The sequence below is a fragment of the Arachis ipaensis genome, chromosome B03, assembly GCF_000816755.2.
Source record: "Arachis ipaensis cultivar K30076 chromosome B03, Araip1.1, whole genome shotgun sequence".
Taxonomy (NCBI): domain Eukaryota; kingdom Viridiplantae; phylum Streptophyta; class Magnoliopsida; order Fabales; family Fabaceae; genus Arachis; species Arachis ipaensis.
In genome coordinates, this window is record NC_029787.2 from 76,570,685 (window position 1) to 76,588,809 (window position 18,125).

Below are 18,125 nucleotides of genomic sequence, written 5' to 3' on the forward strand. Positions count from 1 at the left end.
AGTTCAACCTCTGAAGTATCTGAAGGAGCAGCTGATTTGTTGAAGGTGCTTGGGCTTTTCGTTCCTCTCCTCGCCGGTGGCTTGTTAGAGGCTCTCTCTGTACCCTTCCTGGTGGCCATCCTGAAAAGGGGGAAGAGAAAGGGACATGAAATCAAATATCTAGAACCGGGAGGAAGAAAATATAAGTGATAATCAATGCCAAGGTAAAGAAGAATGTCGTAAACTCATGGTCGCGATTCCATGCAGTTAGGACATCAATGGAACTATAGCATGATATATTGAGGCAATTAGATGCAAGATGTTTATTAGCATGCTGGCAAAGGCATGAGTAGTATAGATCAAGCATTAATAGCTCAATTTGATTATCCAATGTAACAAACTAACAACCACATTTTTGTTGACAATTATATTTAATCAATAAAAGATTGCATGGGTTTTGTGAAAATTAGGCAGAAAAGTAGAAGAATAGAATAATTAAGAATTCACAATGCCATACGGACATTTCACAAACACTTGGTATGCATGTAAAATATGTTAGGGAAAGCAAGAACCCCAAACTTGCATGAAAAGAGAACTTTTGCATGATCTAGAATTCAGAATAAATTTCCGTTGCAAGTATAGATTCTAAACCAATAAAAGTCCTTTCTTACAAATGTTTGGTTGTCACAAGTAACAAACCCCTTTAAAATTGATAACCAAAGTATTTAAACCTCGGGTCGTCTTCTCAAGGAACTGCAGGAAAGTATGTTCTTAGTATTGGTTATGAGTTTTGTAAATTGGGGTTTTGAAGATAAGGAACGAGTAATTTAAATGACAATAAAATAAATAAATAACTGTAAAATAAACTTTTGGCAAGGTATGAAAATTCGAAAGTCCTATCCCAGTTACTCCTATGAGAATTAAAGTTAATCTCACTTAATTAACCTTTACTAAAGTAAGGAAAGTCAAGTGAACTAATTTGTTAGATTTTCCAAGTCCTAGCCAACTCCTAAGAAAAGACTAGAGTTAGTGGAATTCAAGTCAATTAGCAGACATAACCATCAATCACGATAAGGTTGATAACTCAAAGGTTTCCAATTAATCAATTGAAGCCAAGGATATGATAAGCTAAATAAGAATTATAAACTAAAATACTTCAGTTGCATTAATAAGAGAAAATCAATCTAAACATAAAGAATTCATAAATCAATTTGGTGACATAAGTAATTAAATGATAGCATTAAGATATCTGAAAGAAAAGGAGAAATATAAAGTCAAAGAAATATTGATCCTGATAGGGAATTGAAATAATAAGAAATCCTAATCCTAAAACCTAAGAGAGAGGAGAGAACCTCTCCCTCTAAAAACTACATCTAAACCATGAAAAGTGAATAATTGAGGGCCTCCTTTGAATGGATGCATTCTCCCACTTTATATCCTCTAATCTGTGCTTTCTGAACTTGGATCTGGGCCAAAAAGGGCTTCAGAAATCGCTGGGGCATTTTCTGTAATTTCTGGTGCATGGCATCTGTCACGCGTTCGCGTGGGTCACGTGGTCGCGTCATCTGGAGTTTTCCTTATCACGCGTTCGCTTTGGTCATGCATCTGCGTCATCTGTGTCTTGCTTAAGGCGCGCGTCCGCGTCAGTCACGCGTTCGCGTCTCTGCCTTTTCGCGCTAGGCATGTGGCCGCATCGTCCATGCGTTCACGTCGCTGCCAATTTCTTCAAAAACTCCATTTTGTGCTTTCCTTCCATTTTTGTATGCTTCCTTTTCATCCTTTAAGTCATTCCTGCCTTAGAAGATCTAAAACTACTCAACACACAAATCACGGCATCGAATGGTAATAAAAGATAATTAAAATAATTATTTTTGAAACATAGGAAACATGTTTTTCACAAATATCACATAATAAGGAAGGGAAAGTAAAACCATACAATTTACATGAATAAGTGAGTGAAGGATTGAATAAATCACCTAAATTGAGCATAAAATATATCATAAAATATGGGTTTATCAATGCATGCAACCCAAAAATTAATATTAATTGTCAAATCACTCCCTAATATATCCACAAGCTCGAGTATAATAATATAAGATCCAAATAAAGCTCCAACACCAACATAAAAATGCATGAAAAAGAAAGAAAAAGGAACGATAAATCACTAAGCTAAAAGAAAATTTAGAAGAAAGAAAAATAATTAAAAGCAATAAGTAAAAGAGGAATGAAAGAAAGAATAGAGGGGAGGAAGAAAGAGGAAAGAAGAAAGAATTAGGATTGAGAGAGAATTAGGATTGGGAGGGGAGAAATTGAAATCTGGTGGTGGACTAGTTTAATTGTGCGTCGCATGCAACGTGTACGCGTGCATCACACGCACGCATGGGTCGCGTAAAGTTCAAGTGACACGTATGCGTCAGTGACGCGCACGCGTGGATCGCCACATATTGAAAATGACGCGCACGCGTCAGGGACGCGTACGCGTGGATAAATTTATGCGCAGCACAACTTTCTGTCCAACGTGCTATTTACGCCGATTTCCCTATCCACGCGTGTGCGTGCCTGACGCGTACGCGTGGATTTCCCTTGTGGCAGATGACGCACACGCATGTGCGTGGGTCAAATTGTGTGCAGAGCACACCAGCCGCACAATTCCATCACAACTTTCTGTTCGTTGGATGTGGGAGCGAAATTGTTATCGACGCCCACGCGTGGCTTGCGCGCACGCGTGGTTTGCCCCCCCTTTTTTTTATGCAGAATGCAAAATGCAAATTGCAAAATGTAGATGATTATGTAGAAATTATGAGTGAATATTATGAAAAACAAAATAAAATAAAACTAGGAATGAAAAGGGATGATTATACCTTGGTGGGTTGTCTCCCACCTAGCACTTTTAGTTAAAGTCCTTAAGTTGGACATTTGGTGAGCTCCTTGTCATGGTGGCTTATGCTTGAACTCGTCTTAAAACTTCCACCAATGCTTGGACTTCCAATAAGCTCTATCAATACCAAGTAAATTCCTCAAGCTTTGATGGAGTTCTTCACAAGCCTTGAGCTCCCAAAATTGATCCTCATAAATTCCCAGATCCCAAATCTTGTTTCTACACCCGTCTTCAAGTGGATCATGATGATTCCATCTAGGTGGTACGCAATCCGAATTCTCACTAAGGCATCCAAACAGCTTCCTAGACCCATTCATTCGAGCTCTACACCAACCCTTGCGTTTATACTTTGAGCTCCCAACCACAACAAACCTAGGATTGTGTTGCCAGCCACTAACCATCTCCCTCTTACTCTTAAAGCTATAAAGAGCTCTAAGCTGACTATCTGTCTCAAGTAGCCCATATTCAAGTGGGAAAGTAAAGGTTAAGGATAAGTATTTTACCCACTTAAATGTTGTATTGGATGGTAATGGCTTTGGGGGAGAGGTCTCCAACAGCTTTGGCAAGGTGATTTCAAGCTCCATTCCATTGTGCTCTTCTTTGACAACTTCCACCTCTTTACAAGCTTCTTCAATTTCAACCTCTTCCTCTTGGTAGCTTTCTTACAATTCAATCTCTTCTTCATTACTTACCAAGGGCATGGGAGGTTGTGCTTCTTCTTCCTTAATGTCCATCTCTTGATCAACCTCTGCAAAGTCTTCAACCATGATATGCCTCAGAGGTTGTACACCCTCCTCAACATCAACATCAAGCACCTTGGAAGGAGGCTCTATGACTGGACTTTTCTATGGAGGTTCCGCATCTCCCAAGTCTTCAACCACTTCTTTTTCTTTGATAATTTCGGCCTTCTCCACTTGCTCTAATACAAAATCAACCTATTCCTTGATGTCACTTAGTGTAGAGTTGTCTTCAATGATGGGACTTCCCTCTTGTTCACCTTTCACTAATTCTTCAACTATTTCTTCATCTTCAAGGGTCTCTACTACCTCCACCCTTTGGGTCTTCTCTTGCTTCTCTTGAAATATGGTTGCATGAAGCCGATCCATTCGTCCATAAGACGATCCCTTCTCTCTTGTTCCATGTCACTAGCATAATTGGGATCGTGTTGCTCTTGGATTGGTGGATGTGGGTGCTCTTCCATGGAGGGTGGTGATGGGATGGAGAGATCATTATGTGGTTAAAAAGGAAGTGCACTAGAGCTTGAGGGTTGATTGTTGGGGGTATTCAATGATCCAATCTGGGAGACGAGAGCTTGTATAGCAGAGGTTAGACCGGTAAGTGTGCTTTCCATGGTTACATATCTTTGGTGAATAACTCTAAGAGTGTTGGTATCCAATGGAAGTTGGGGTGGATAGGAGGGTTCATTTGTTGGGAGAAAGGGTTCATGATAGGAAGGTGGTTCATCTTGATAAGGATATGGAGATGGTGTATATTGAGGTGGTGGTTCTTGGGAGTGATTGTGTTGGAATGGGGGTGGTTCTGAGTATGGTTCGTATGGTTCATATGGGGGTTGGCATCGTGGATATGGATTGGGGTCATATGGAGGTGAATGGTGAAAAGGGGCTTGTGAGTAGGGTGGTTCAAAGCTATGTTGAGGAGGGGGTTCATAGGCATATGTTGGGGCTCGTTGGTAACTACAAGGGGGTCTACCATCTCCATCATCTTGGTACGCACCCTGGAATGGCTCTTGACCATAGTAATTTGGTGGAGGTTAGTTGTCATGAAAAGGTCCACCATAACTATTGTCCTGGTATGCATCATAGAATGGTTGTTGGTTACAGCGCATTGGAGGGTGTTGTTGCCAAGAGGGTTGATCAAATCCTTGTGGCTCTTCCCATCTGTGATTGTCCCATCCTTGATCCAAGCTCTCGTTGTAATCTCCTCTTCCTACAACATGATTGTAACCAAACTCATAGCCAAAGGGGTGAGAATTCATAGTAGCAAGAGAAACAAAAACTACTAAGGATTAATGAAAATAAACTCCTAAAACTAGAAACACTGACAAAGAAACGAGAAAGCAAAATTATTCACAATATTCACAATAACCAATAATAAGGCACACGTTTGCAATTCCCCGGCAACGGCGCCATTTTGATGAACGGATTTTTGTGTGGTCTAGAATTTCGCAAATATGTTCTGGTTGAAAGTATAGCTTCTAGACCAACAAGGAATCCTTTCGTACAAAATTTTGGTTGTCACAAGTAACAAACCTCTAATAAAATTGATGAAGTATTTAAACCTCGGGTTAAAATTGTTTGTCACAAGTAACAAACCCCAATAAAAATAATAACCGAAGTATTCAAATCTCGGGTCGTCTCTCAAGGAATTGCAGGAAAGTATGTTACTATTGGTTATGGAAAAGTACCTTTTGGGATTTTGAATAAGGAACAAGAAAAGTAAATTACAAGAATTAAACTAATAGTTAAGAAAGGCTCTTTGCAAGGTATGAGAACTAGAAGTCCTATCCTAGTTATCCTTATCAATTGTGATGAGAATTGTCCATGGCTCCCACTTAGTTAACCTCTAACTATGCAGGAAAGTCAATTGGATGAATCAATTTGATTCCTCAAGTCCTAGTCAACTCCTAAGGAAAGACTAGCTTCATAGGGATCCAAATCAACTAGCAACTTTCAATTATCAATCAACAAAGGAGTTTCATAACTCAAGAGTCACCAATTACTCAACTAAAATCAAGAGGAGAAAAATCTAAATTAAAATCCTACCAAGCATTTTATCAAACACTCGGAAGGCATAACATAAAAACATAGAAAAGCAATAAGAGATAATAAAATCCAAACAACCAATTGAAAGCTAAAAATGTAAAAAGCCAAATTAAAATCATAAATATGAAATACCTCAAATTGCATTAAATAAAGAAATCAAATTTAACATGGAGTTCATATTGTAAATTGTCAACATAAAGTAATCAACAAGGAGAATAAATAAACTAGAATGCTAGAACAAAGAAAAGTAGAAGAGAAACTAAATTAAAGGAACATTGAACCTGGAATTGGGAAGAAATAAACCTAAAACTAAGAGAAATCCTAAATCCTAAAACATAAGAGAGAGGAGAGAGCCTCCCTCTCTAGAAAACTACATCTAAAACCTAAATTATGAATAATGAGAAAAGTCTCTGATTCCTCCACTCTGTAGCCTCTAATCTGTGTTTTCTGCGCCGAAAACTAGGTGAAAAATAGCCCAGAAATTGCCCCCAGTGATTTATGCAGTTGCAGTACGTCGCGCATGTCACGTGTATGCGTCAGTCACTCGTACGCGTCGATGGTCAATTTCGCGTGTCACGCATACGCGTCAGGTACGCACACGCGTCGCTGTGAAAATCTCCAGATCACGCGCACGTGTGAACCATGCGTGCGCGTCGATGCTCGCTAGTTGTCTCCTTTATTTCTTGTGTTCCTTCCATTTTTGCAAGCTTCCTCTCCATCCTTTAAGCCATTCATGCCCTATAAAGCCTGAAAACACTTAACACATGGATCACGGCATCGAATGGTATAAAAGGGGATTAAAATACACAATTTAAAGGCTTAGGAAGCCGGTTTTCAATCATGGAACAAAATTGGGAAGGAATTGTAAAATCATGCAAATCATATGAATAAGTGTGCAAAAGACTTGATAAAAACCACTCAATTGAGTACAAGATAAACCATAAAATAGTGGTTTATCACAAATCTTATCTTATTTTCTAATCTTTCTTAATTAGTTATTTGTTTTCTCTTTCTTCTTTTTGAAAACTTCCTAACTAAATCCTCTGTCTTCTATTTTCGAAAACTTTTCACTTCTTTCTCTCTCTTCTTTTTCAAAAATCATCTATTTAATTTTCAAATCTTTTTAATTAATTAGCTTTTAATCTCCTTCTTATTTTTGAATTTAATTGATAAATAAAATAAAAACAAAAATATTCTAATTCTAGTTTCCCTTTTTACTTTTTAATATCCAATCTCTCCTACCTTTCTTCACCATGAACCCAAATGGGAATGAACAGTTCAGAAGAACTGTGGGATCCTACATGGATCCCACTCTTGACTTCTATGGGAGAAGTATCAGTATACCCCCCATTGGAGCAAGTAATTTTGAGCTAAATCCTCGGCTCATTATTTTAGTGCAGAAAAACTACCAGTACTCTGGACTTCCACAGGAAGAGCCTACTGAGTTCCTAGTAAACTTGTTACAAATTGTTGACACAGTACACACTGAGGGAGTAGATCAAGATGTCTACAAACTGTTACTTTTCCCATTGCTGTAAGAGATCAAGCAAAGAGGTGGTTAGATAACCAACCCAAATCTAGTTTGAAAACATGGAAGCAGCTAGTAGACAAGTTTCTAAATCAATAATTTCCCCCACGAAAGTTGACCCCGTTAAGGCTGGACATCCAAGGCTTCAAGCAAGAGACTAATGAATCTCTTTATGATGCCTGGGGAGGTATAGAAGATGCAACACCCTAATTACCCTAAGCCTTACCTCATGCCGTAAAGCAAAGGATAATCAAAGGTTACGACAATTCTATGACTTATACATAAATATATATATATATATATATATATATATATATATATATATATATATAAAGAGAAATAATTCTTGAAGCCCAATGATGAAAATAAGCTCAAATACGGAACTACAAAGCGCGAACATTCATACGAAGCTACAAGCATAAAAGACAAGATCCACTATATAAGATAGCATGATATATGTAGTTATATAATAGTATAATAAGCATAAGATACTAGTCTAAGCCTGCGGAGTTTAGGCCGACTAATTAAATACAGACATACAGAGTTTTAAAAGTAAAACAACTTATACAACATTTTTCTCTCAAAGTAAGCCTCTAAGGTAAAATAAATACAAAAGTGAGAGTACTAATGAAAATAAATCAAAGGACTCCAAAAAGATGATAAAGATCCTCTGCTCTATCACCGTCAAGCAACTCATTGAGGTGGGTTGTGACCTACATCTGAAAAACAACAACAGAATATGGTATGAGAACCGGAGGTTCTCATTATGGTAACAGTGCCCAATAACGTAAGATATAAGGTTTCGGGACGCCGAAGGCAATCCTAGAACTTCACGTCGATACAGAATATCCAAGACTCAACAAAATAAATAACTTAAACCATAAACTGTAAACAGGGTTATCTAAACTTAGGGAATTTCTAACTAATACTAATCACACCGCTGTATCCCACAGCCTTCGCCAACCTAACCTCCATGCAATCCCATCGCCACCGCCTACCTAACCTCCTCAGCACCAGACAATCACAGATAATGCAAGCAAGTAAAACACAGGTAGTAATCATATATAACAAGTAATTCAAGAAGCAGGTAGGCATATTACAAAATTAGGCAAACTCAAGTATTCAAAGCAAGCAAGCACATAAGAGATGCATATGATGAATGCCTATCCTATTGGCTCGTGATATCACTTATCGGTCTATAAATGCCAATCCGACACATCCTTTCAGATGTAGCTTTTCTGCCACGCCCACAGATATAGTGTTGGGCACACTTTATTTTCCCACAAATATAGTGGCGAGAACACTCACATGCGCAACCCAAGGGTATAGTGCCTGGCACATTCTTGCAGCAGAAAAGATTATCAATCATAATTCAATCACAGGGACAAAATACCCTGTACACTATCATACTTAACCCAAGGATATAGTGCCTGGCACACTCTCAACAAGCAACAAGTCCATCAACCTCAAATTATCACTAGTCATCACTAGTTCTCATCTCAATCCACTTTCAATTATCATTTCTCAACATTCCAAGGATATAGTGCCTGTCACACTTTCCACATCCAACACCCATCAGGCTCATAATAACCATCATCAGTTTCTCAATTTGTTGTCAGTACTCACCAAGTTCACTACTCTTCCTTCTCTCTCAACCAAACTCATCCCCGAAACACCAGAAACCTAAACCTCCGTTCTCTAGCTTATCAATGTAGTACCCAATTAAATCTCCTAGGAGCTTTTCCCATGTTTTGATACCCAAAAAATAAACCAAAGAGACTTAAATAGGTGTCACAGAAGATTACAAGCTTGTTGGGAAGGTGAAATAGTTAAAAACAAAGTTTTAGTTAGAAAACAGAGCATGTGCGTACGCACAAGGGTGTGCGTGCGCACGCCCAAGAAAGTTTTCAAATGTGTGCATACACATAGAGGTGTGCATTCGCACAAGTAGTAAAAATTTTAAACTTTGTTCATCCGCACAAGACGTGCGAATGCCCCCAACAAAGTGCACCTTCCAACGTGTGCGTGCGCACAGGGTTGTATGTGCGCACAGCTTGCAGAACTTCGTTGGTTATATGTGCGCACAGGGCGTGCTAGCGCTCCCATCAGTAAGCCTCCCCCCGTGTGTGCGTACACACAAGGTTGTGCATGCTCACATGTTCAAAAACTCACAGGGGTGTGCATGCGCACAAGGCTGTGCGTGCGCACACAAACCAGAAATCACAAAATTCTACAATATTGCAGAATTCAGATTTTAACACCAAACTTTCAACAATCATATCTTCTTCTACCAAATTCGGATTTTCCCAAAATTTAAACAATTTTAAAGTTTGTTCAATTATCTTTTATTTGATATAAAATGCATTGAATTTCAAGCACGGTAGCTCAAAATATGATTCATTGAAAGTCATCAAAATTTCAGTTTTACCAAAAGTCTCAAAACCTCAATTTTATCAAAACTCCCAATCCAAAACCAAACTAAACAGCACCCAAACAATACCAAAACAACATAAAAGTACATACCATTCCTCTCCCAACTCAACCATCCATAATATCCCAATTACACCATTCAACACCATCAAAACCCTTAATCATCAACATCCAAAACCATCAAAATCACTCATAATCAACATCAACTAACAACAACATCAACAACCACCACAAATCCTCATCACTTTCATTAATCATAACCAAACAATATCTAACATTACCTAAATTCATCAAAATGTTTATTCCTCACATTATTCTCATAAATCTCACATCCTTCACCAATTGTCATGAACATTAATATTCATACTCCTCCTCAATTAATCTCAACATTAGCAATCATTATCAACATTCATTTTTTTCACAATTCTCATAAACAATAATAAATCTCAACATTCACCATCAATTCCTCATAATCATTAATTACCAACAATCAATATCAAAAATGCATATATTCCACATCCCAAAACTCTATATCATCATCTCCACCATATAACTTATTTTCAAATCATCAAAATTACATACAATTAAACATACACCCAAACATCCAATCCTATCTTAAGGTCAGCTAGCCTAAGATTCACGAAACATTATTCATTACATAAAGGAAACCAAAACCATACCTTGGCCGATTATCCTCCAAGCACGAAACCACCAAAAGCTAAGACAACTCCAAAAGCACCAAAGCTCAAACTTACCACACATATATCACCAAAATCAAAACTTAGAAACCACAACATACAACACTACAAGGGTTTATGAGGAACTTTACCTTGTCCAATGAGGATTGGTGCAATTCCCAACAATTACCCGTGACTAGATATCACCTAAGCAACCAAAACCCAAAAATCTCCTCAAAAACCATAACCAAAAACGCACAGAAACTAGGGCAGGAAACTAGAGTGTGTGCTTCGAGTTCTTTCCAGATTTTCTTAAATAAAAAGGAAGAGCTCGACAAGAGCTTCGCGTGGCCACAAACGACTCATCAATCGGAGCTCCGTAGCTCAAGATATGGCTCTTGGAACTTCTCCTCTCTTCTCTCAAACCGCGCCTCTTTCTTATTTTGGGGCAAGAATTAGCTGAATGCTCAATAATAGATCATATATATATTGGGCCTTGGGCCAGGTTTGGGTCCGGTCCAATCTGTTAGTGTTTTTAGCCCGTTTGGCCCACTTTGGGTCAAAACCTTTAAGATTAGGGCCCAGTTTTCAATTCTAAATTATTTTTATCTTTTCAAAACAATAAATCAATTCTTAAAATCTTATTTTCCAAAATACGCGATACTGGACAGACAAGAGCCGGTACTGCCAGCTTAAGCACCAGTACGCATTTTTACAAAAACTTTTTGAAGAAGGTACATTTTTCAACTCAGAAAAATTCATTGAAATAGAATTTTACCTTTTTATTTTCAAATTAAAACTTCTAAATTTTGATTTTACTCTGGGCACTTAAAAATTATTATTTTATTAAAACAGTTATGCCGGTTCTTACAGAAGAATGCTACAAAAATGCCCCACTAAAATATTTTCAGAATGGGTGCAATTAGACATCTTCTATTATGGGCTTACAGACATGGCTAGGATGTCTCTAGGCCACTTTGCTAGTGGTTCTATACATATGAGGAAGACCATTGAAGAGGCTCACGAACTTGTTGAGACAGTTGCCATGAACCAGCATCTGTACTCGGTTGATGAGACTTCCATAAAATGAGAGGTTAAGGCAATATCTAATGAGTCTAACCCTCCAGAACAAGATGGCCCATTGACTCGGCAGCTGCACGCCCTTGCACAGTAGTTGCTGGAGCTGCAAGAGGCTTTGTGAGAAACTCAGGCTTCCAATAAGAATGTAGAAGCCCAGTTGAGTCAAATAAGGTAGCAATTATCTAAGTAGATCAAAGGTGAATGTCGGGCAATCAAACTGAGGAGTGGAAAAATATTGAACACTCAACCTCAGAGCAACAGGAGACCAGAAGAAGAAAAGCTAACAGAGGACAACCAAACTATAGCCCGAGACATCTCTAAGGGCGTTGAACGCCAAGAGAGGAATGTTATTGGCGTTCAACGCTAAGAAGGGGTGCTCACTCCTGGCGTTGAACTCCCAAAGGGGGCAGCACTCTTGGCGTTCAATACCAAGAAGGGATACCCACCCTTTGCATTGAACTCCCATAAGGGAACATTGTTCCTGGTGTTGAATACCGGGAAGGGGGCAGCAAGGGTGTTGAACACCCAACTAGGAATGATTAGACACATGCAAGTGCTGATAAGACCCTTCCTAAGCAAGCTACTAACCCCCTTCCAATTCTGTAGGCATCTAACCTACATCAACTAAGGTTGATGAGTACAGAGCTAAGATGCCATATCCTCAGAAGCTCTGCCAAGTGGAGAAAGATAAACAGTTTTCCCGCTTTTGCAGATTATCTCAAGACACTTGAGATCAAGATCCCTTTTGCAGAGGCTCTTGAGCAAATACCTTCTTATTCTAAGTTCATGAAAGACATCTTAAGTCATAAGAAGGATTGGAGAGAGGTAGAAACAGTCCTCTTCACTGAAGAATGCAGTGCAGTAATCCAAAAGAACTTACCAGAGAAACTCAAAGATCTTGGGAGCTTTATGATACCCTGCACCTTAGGGGATACCTGTATAAAGACAGCCCTATGTGACCTCGGAGCAAGTACAAACTTAATACCTACATCATTGATGAGAAGATTATTACTAATCTAGAATTTCTCAAAATAGAATATGTTCGTTGTAAGTATAGCCTAGATCAACAAACAATTCTCTCAATTAAAGTTTAGTTTTCAAATCAATAATTAACCGAGATCAAGAGCACTTCAACCTCAGGTCGTTCTCCCTAGGACGCAATTGGAAGTGTCACGCTTTTGGTTGTGAGGAAAAGGGGGGTTTTCAAGCAATAAATAAAAGATTAAAGGAACTAAGCAATAAAAGAACTAAGAGATAAGCAAAATTGTGAATTAATGCAATTAAAGAGATAACAAGATCAAAACTAGTGAAAATGCTATAAGTGCAATAAAGAGCCCTGACTTGGGAATGAGAATCCAAGGAATCCTATCATTGCCATAACCACAACTATGGTAATTATGATGAGTCAATCTCGCCTAGTTAACCCCAACCATCGAGGAGTAAGTCAAGCAAGCATAATTGACCTTAATCCATAAGTCCTAGCTAACTTACTAAACTAGTTGATAAAAAGCTAGGGTCAATGGAAACAAGAGTCAACTAACTACCCAAGAATTACGACTAAATGTCGGACATTATGACTCTAGTATCCTAAGAACTCAAACCACAAGCCAAGGTGAGAAATCTACTCAAAATCTAAAGTTGGCATTTTCACAAACACCTTATGTGCATAAAAGTAAAACATGGTAAATTGTAAAGGAAAATGAAAACTATAACCAAGCTATCAACAATATCAAACATAAATAAGCAATCAAACATAAAGAGAGCATGAAATTAAAGGCAATGTAATTAAAGAGGAAATTGAGAGTACTTACAATTAAAGAAGCAAAATCCAAAAGAAAAGCTTGCTATAAAATGCTACATGAAAACTACATAAACCCTAGGAGAGCTTTCTACTCTACACTACTCCTACTCCTAATACTATGAAAAACTATCTAAAATTGTGCTCCAATGTGTCCCCCCTTTATAAGTGATGAATTCTCCTTCATATAGCACTCCAAAGCAGCATTCCAGCCTTCTAAAATGGGCTAAGAGGCCTCCAAATTTGCGCCGCACATGTCTCATTAATGAAATCACATGCAGGGACCTGTGCGGACGCACAGACGTGTGCGTCCTCACACGCGGCCAAAAATTAACCTGTGCGTACTTGGAAATTCTCGCTTGTGCGCACACTTGGAAATTCTCGCTTGTGCGCACGCACACTTCGCTGTGTGTGCTTTTCCTTGTTTTCTTCATGTTTTCTCCCTTGTACATGCTTTCTTCCATTTTTAGCCATCCATTCTTGCCTCTAAGGCCTGAAATCACTCACAAACCATATCACGGCATCAAATGACATAAAAGTGGAATTAAAAATCACTAATTTAAGCATCAAAATGCATGTTTTTACATTTAAGATCAAATCAGGGATCAAACACAAAAGTATGGTATTTTGGTGCTTAAATGTGAGTTCATGTACTAGTATCCATCGAAATTGAGTCAAAATATACCATCAAATATGGACTCATCAATCATTAATAAAGAGGCTCTGTTTAACTCACGAAGTTAAACCTACCCGCATATGTCTTCAACTTGCTAATGGATCTGTTAGGCTTTCATCAGGTGTGATTGAGGACATGATCGTTAGGGTTAGACCCTTAGCTTTCCCCACAGATTTTGTGGTGCTGGAAATGGATGAGCACAAGAGTGCAACCCTCATTCTAGGAAGACCCTTCCTAGCTACAGGACGGACCCTCATTGATGTTCAGAAAGGGGAAGTAACCCTAAGAGTCAATGGGGATGAGTTCATACTAAATACTGTCAAAGCCATGCAGCATCCAGACACTCCAGAGGAGTGCCTGAGTATTGATATCATTGATTCCCTGGTGGAAGAAGTGAATATGGCTGAAAGACTCGAAGAAGGGCTGAACGACATCTTTTATGATGCTCAGCCTGAGTTAGAGGAGCCAGAGGAAATAAAGGAGCCTCTGAAAACTCCTAAGGAGGAGGACAAGCCTCTTAAACTCGAGCTCAAGCCATTACCATCCACCTTGAAATATGCATTTCTTGGGGATGGGGACACTTATCTTGTGATCATAAGTTCTGCCTTGGAACCACAGGAAGAAAAAGCACTAATTCAAGTGCTAAAGACACACAAGACAGCTCTTGTGTGGATAATAAGTGACCTAAAGGACATTAGCCCACTCCGATGCATGCACAAAATCCTGCTGGAGGATGACGCCAAACCAGTAGTACAACTACAAAGGTGGCTAAATCCAGCCATGAAGGAAGTGGTGCAGAAGGAAGTCGCAAAATTATGGGAGGCTAAGATTATTTATCCCATTTTTGATAGCCCTTGGGTGAGCCTTGTCCAAGTTGTTCCCAAAAAGGGAGGCATGACAATGGTTCATAATGAAAAGAATGAACTGATTCCTACAAGAACAGTTACAGGGTGGCGTATGTTCATTGACTATAGAAGGCTCAATAACGCCACCAGAAAGGATCATTTTCCTTTACCCTTCATAGATCAAATGCTACAGAAACTAGCAGGGCATGCATTTTATTGTTTCCTGGATGGCTATTCCGGTTACAATCAAATTATAGTGGATCCACAGGATCAAGAAAAGACAACATTTACAGGCCCATATGGTGTGTTTGCTTATAGGCGGATGTCATTTGGCTTGTGCAATGCACCTGCCACCTTTCGGAGATGCATGCTCTCCATCTTTTCTGATATGGTCGAGAAGTTCCTGGAAGTATTCATGGACGACTTCCCCATCTTTGGAGACTCATTTAACTCCTGCCTTGACCATCTGGCCCTAGTTCTCAAATGATGCCAAGAGATAAACCTGGTTTTAAATTGGAAAAAATGCCACTTTATGGACATTGGATTTCAAACAAGGGAATAGAAGTGGGTCAAGGTAAGGTGGATGATGAATCCGTATTTGATGATGATTTTTGGTTGAAGTTGAATGGATTTCATCATATAAACTTGCACTTATTCTACTAAATAGCATGCATTTGAACTTTCCTCCTAATTTGTACTTGATTATGAAAACATGCTCTTTTGTGCTTAATTTGATTAATTTTATCCCATTTATCTTCCATTCGATGCCTTGATGTTATTTGTGAGCGATTTCAGAGGTATAAGGCAGGAATGGCTTGGAGAAAATGGAAGAAGAGCATTTAAAGTGGAGGAAGCATGAAGAATCAAAGGAGAAGAGCTCAGCTTAGTGTGCGTGTGCACAGACCTGCGTGTGTACGCACAGCCATCAGATCAGAGCCACGCGTGCACGTGAGCCGCATCGTGCGCGTCGCACATCCATTCAAGCATCGCCTATTGTGCGTGCGCACAACCTCCTGTGCGTACGCATGGGTGGAGATTTTTCGGCAGAGTGTGCGGACGCACACGTTTGTGTGTCCGCACAGGTGGACGCACATGCCTTCATTAAAATATCACGTGACTCGCAATTTTAGTGAATTTGAGGCCCATTTCTGAAGCCATTTAGCTTATAAGGAAGGGACAATGGAGACTATAGGGGAGCATAACATTAGTGTAGCTTAGGAGTAGTGGTAGATAGCTTTTAGTGTAGTTTTTCTTTAAGTTTTTCATGATCTTCTCTACTAGGGTTTATACTAGGGTTTTTACATTCAAGTGCCATTTTAATTTTGATCTTGGATTTTGCTAATTCCCATTGTAAGTATCTCTTTGTTATTATTCTTTATAGTTACATTGTTCATACACTTTCTTATATTTCAAGTTATAGTTCAATTTTACTTCTCCTTTACAATTTCTATTTTGTTAATGAATTTGATGATTGATGATTGTTACATGCCTTTTTGAGTCTTTATTGTTGATTGAGATCATTTGTTGCTTTTGGTTTCAAGCTTTTTCCAATTTTTCCCATGTTTAGAGTTTTGCCCACCAAGTGTTTGACAAAATGTCAAGTATGATTTTGGGCTAGTTTTCTATCTCTTGGCTTGGAAAAAGTGAGCAATTGGGTTGCTAGAGTTGGAATGTCCAACATTTAGTGTCAATTTTGGATTGTTAATTATTTTTGTTCCCACTAACGCTATGTTGTTGCTAAGGTAATTAGCAAGCAATTTAGGATTTGTGGGTTAAGAACATTTATGCTCATTTAACTTACTCTCTGATGTGAGGGTTAATCAAGTGAGATTGATCCATTCTAGTTGTCATAGTTGTGGTTCCAACAAGGAAATGACCCCTAGCTCACTCCAAGCCAAGATGCCTTTTATGCTTTAATTCCTTTACACACATTTACATTAGATTGTCTATGTTGCATAGTTACTTCATTAATTCCTTTATTAGTTCATTTATTATAATTTTGCATGTTCTTTCATTGCTTTATATGTTTATCCCCCTTATTGAGAACCCCATGATCCTCACAACCAAGATTGCACACTCATTAGTCTGAAGTGTCCTTAGGAGATGACCCGGGAATTGAAACTCCCAGAATTGAATTGGTTTTGAATTGTAATATATCTTTGGATCAAACATTTGATTTGGGGATTAATTGTCGGTCTAGGCTATTCTTTCAACAATAAGATTCTAAATTGTGAAAACCTTGATCGACGGTGTAATCCTACCACTATCAGTAGAGGTAATTGAGCGATTACCACCACCCACTAATGTCAAAGAATCAGAAGTTTCCTGGGACATGCAAGATTCTACAGGAGGTTTATAAAGGATTTTTCTAAAATCGCAAAATCCCTGTGCAACTTACTAACTACCGACACTCGATTTGTCTTTGACCAAGAGTGTCTGCAGGCCTTTGAGACTTTGAAAGCTAAGCTTATCACTGCGGCTGTCATCTCTGTACCCAACTGGGACTTACCATTCGAACTGATGTGTGACGCCAGTGATCATGCCATTAGTGCAGTTCTGGGGCAGAGACATGACAAACTTCTACATGTCATTTATTATGCCAGTCGTGTTTTAAATGATGCGCAGAAGAACTATACTACCATAGAGAAGGAATTACTTGCAGTGGTTTATGCCATTGACAAGTTCAAATCCTATCTAATAGGATTTAAGGTCATTATCTACACTGACGATGCCGCTCAACAAGCAGGATTCTAAGCCCAGGCTGATAAGATGGGTATTACTCCTGCAAGAATTTGATATAGAAATTAGAGACAGAAAAGGGTCAGAAAATCAAGTGGCTGACCACTTGTCTCGGATTAAACCAGTAGAAGAGACATCTCCTCCCTCTACTGAGGTGTCTGAAACCTTCCCAGATGAGTAACTCTTTGCCATCCGGACAACACTTTGGTTTGTAGACATTGCAAATTACAAGGCTATAAGATTCATCCCTAAGGAATACAGTAGGCAGCAAGCCCAAAAGCTCATTCATGAAGCCAGATACTACATGTGGGATAAACCGTATCTCTTTAAGAGATGCTCGGATAGGATAATCGGCCGCTGTGTGTTTGAAGAGGAGGCACAGAAAATCCTATGGCATTGCCATGGCTCCGACTATGGAGGACACATTGGAGGAGAGCGAACAGTCACTAAAGTCCTCAAAAGTGGTTTCTACTGGCCCACACTCTTTAAGGATTCCCGAGAGTTTGTCCGTCGCTGTGACAGTTGCCAAAGAGATGTAAATCTCCCCCATGGTCACGACATGCCTCAGAAAGAAATCCTAGAGATTGAGTTATTTGATATATAGGGTATAGACTTCATGGGTCCTTTCCCACCTTCATACTCAAACACCTACATCCTTGTAGCAATAGATTATGTGTCTAAATGGGTTGAGACATCGCATCACCCACAAATG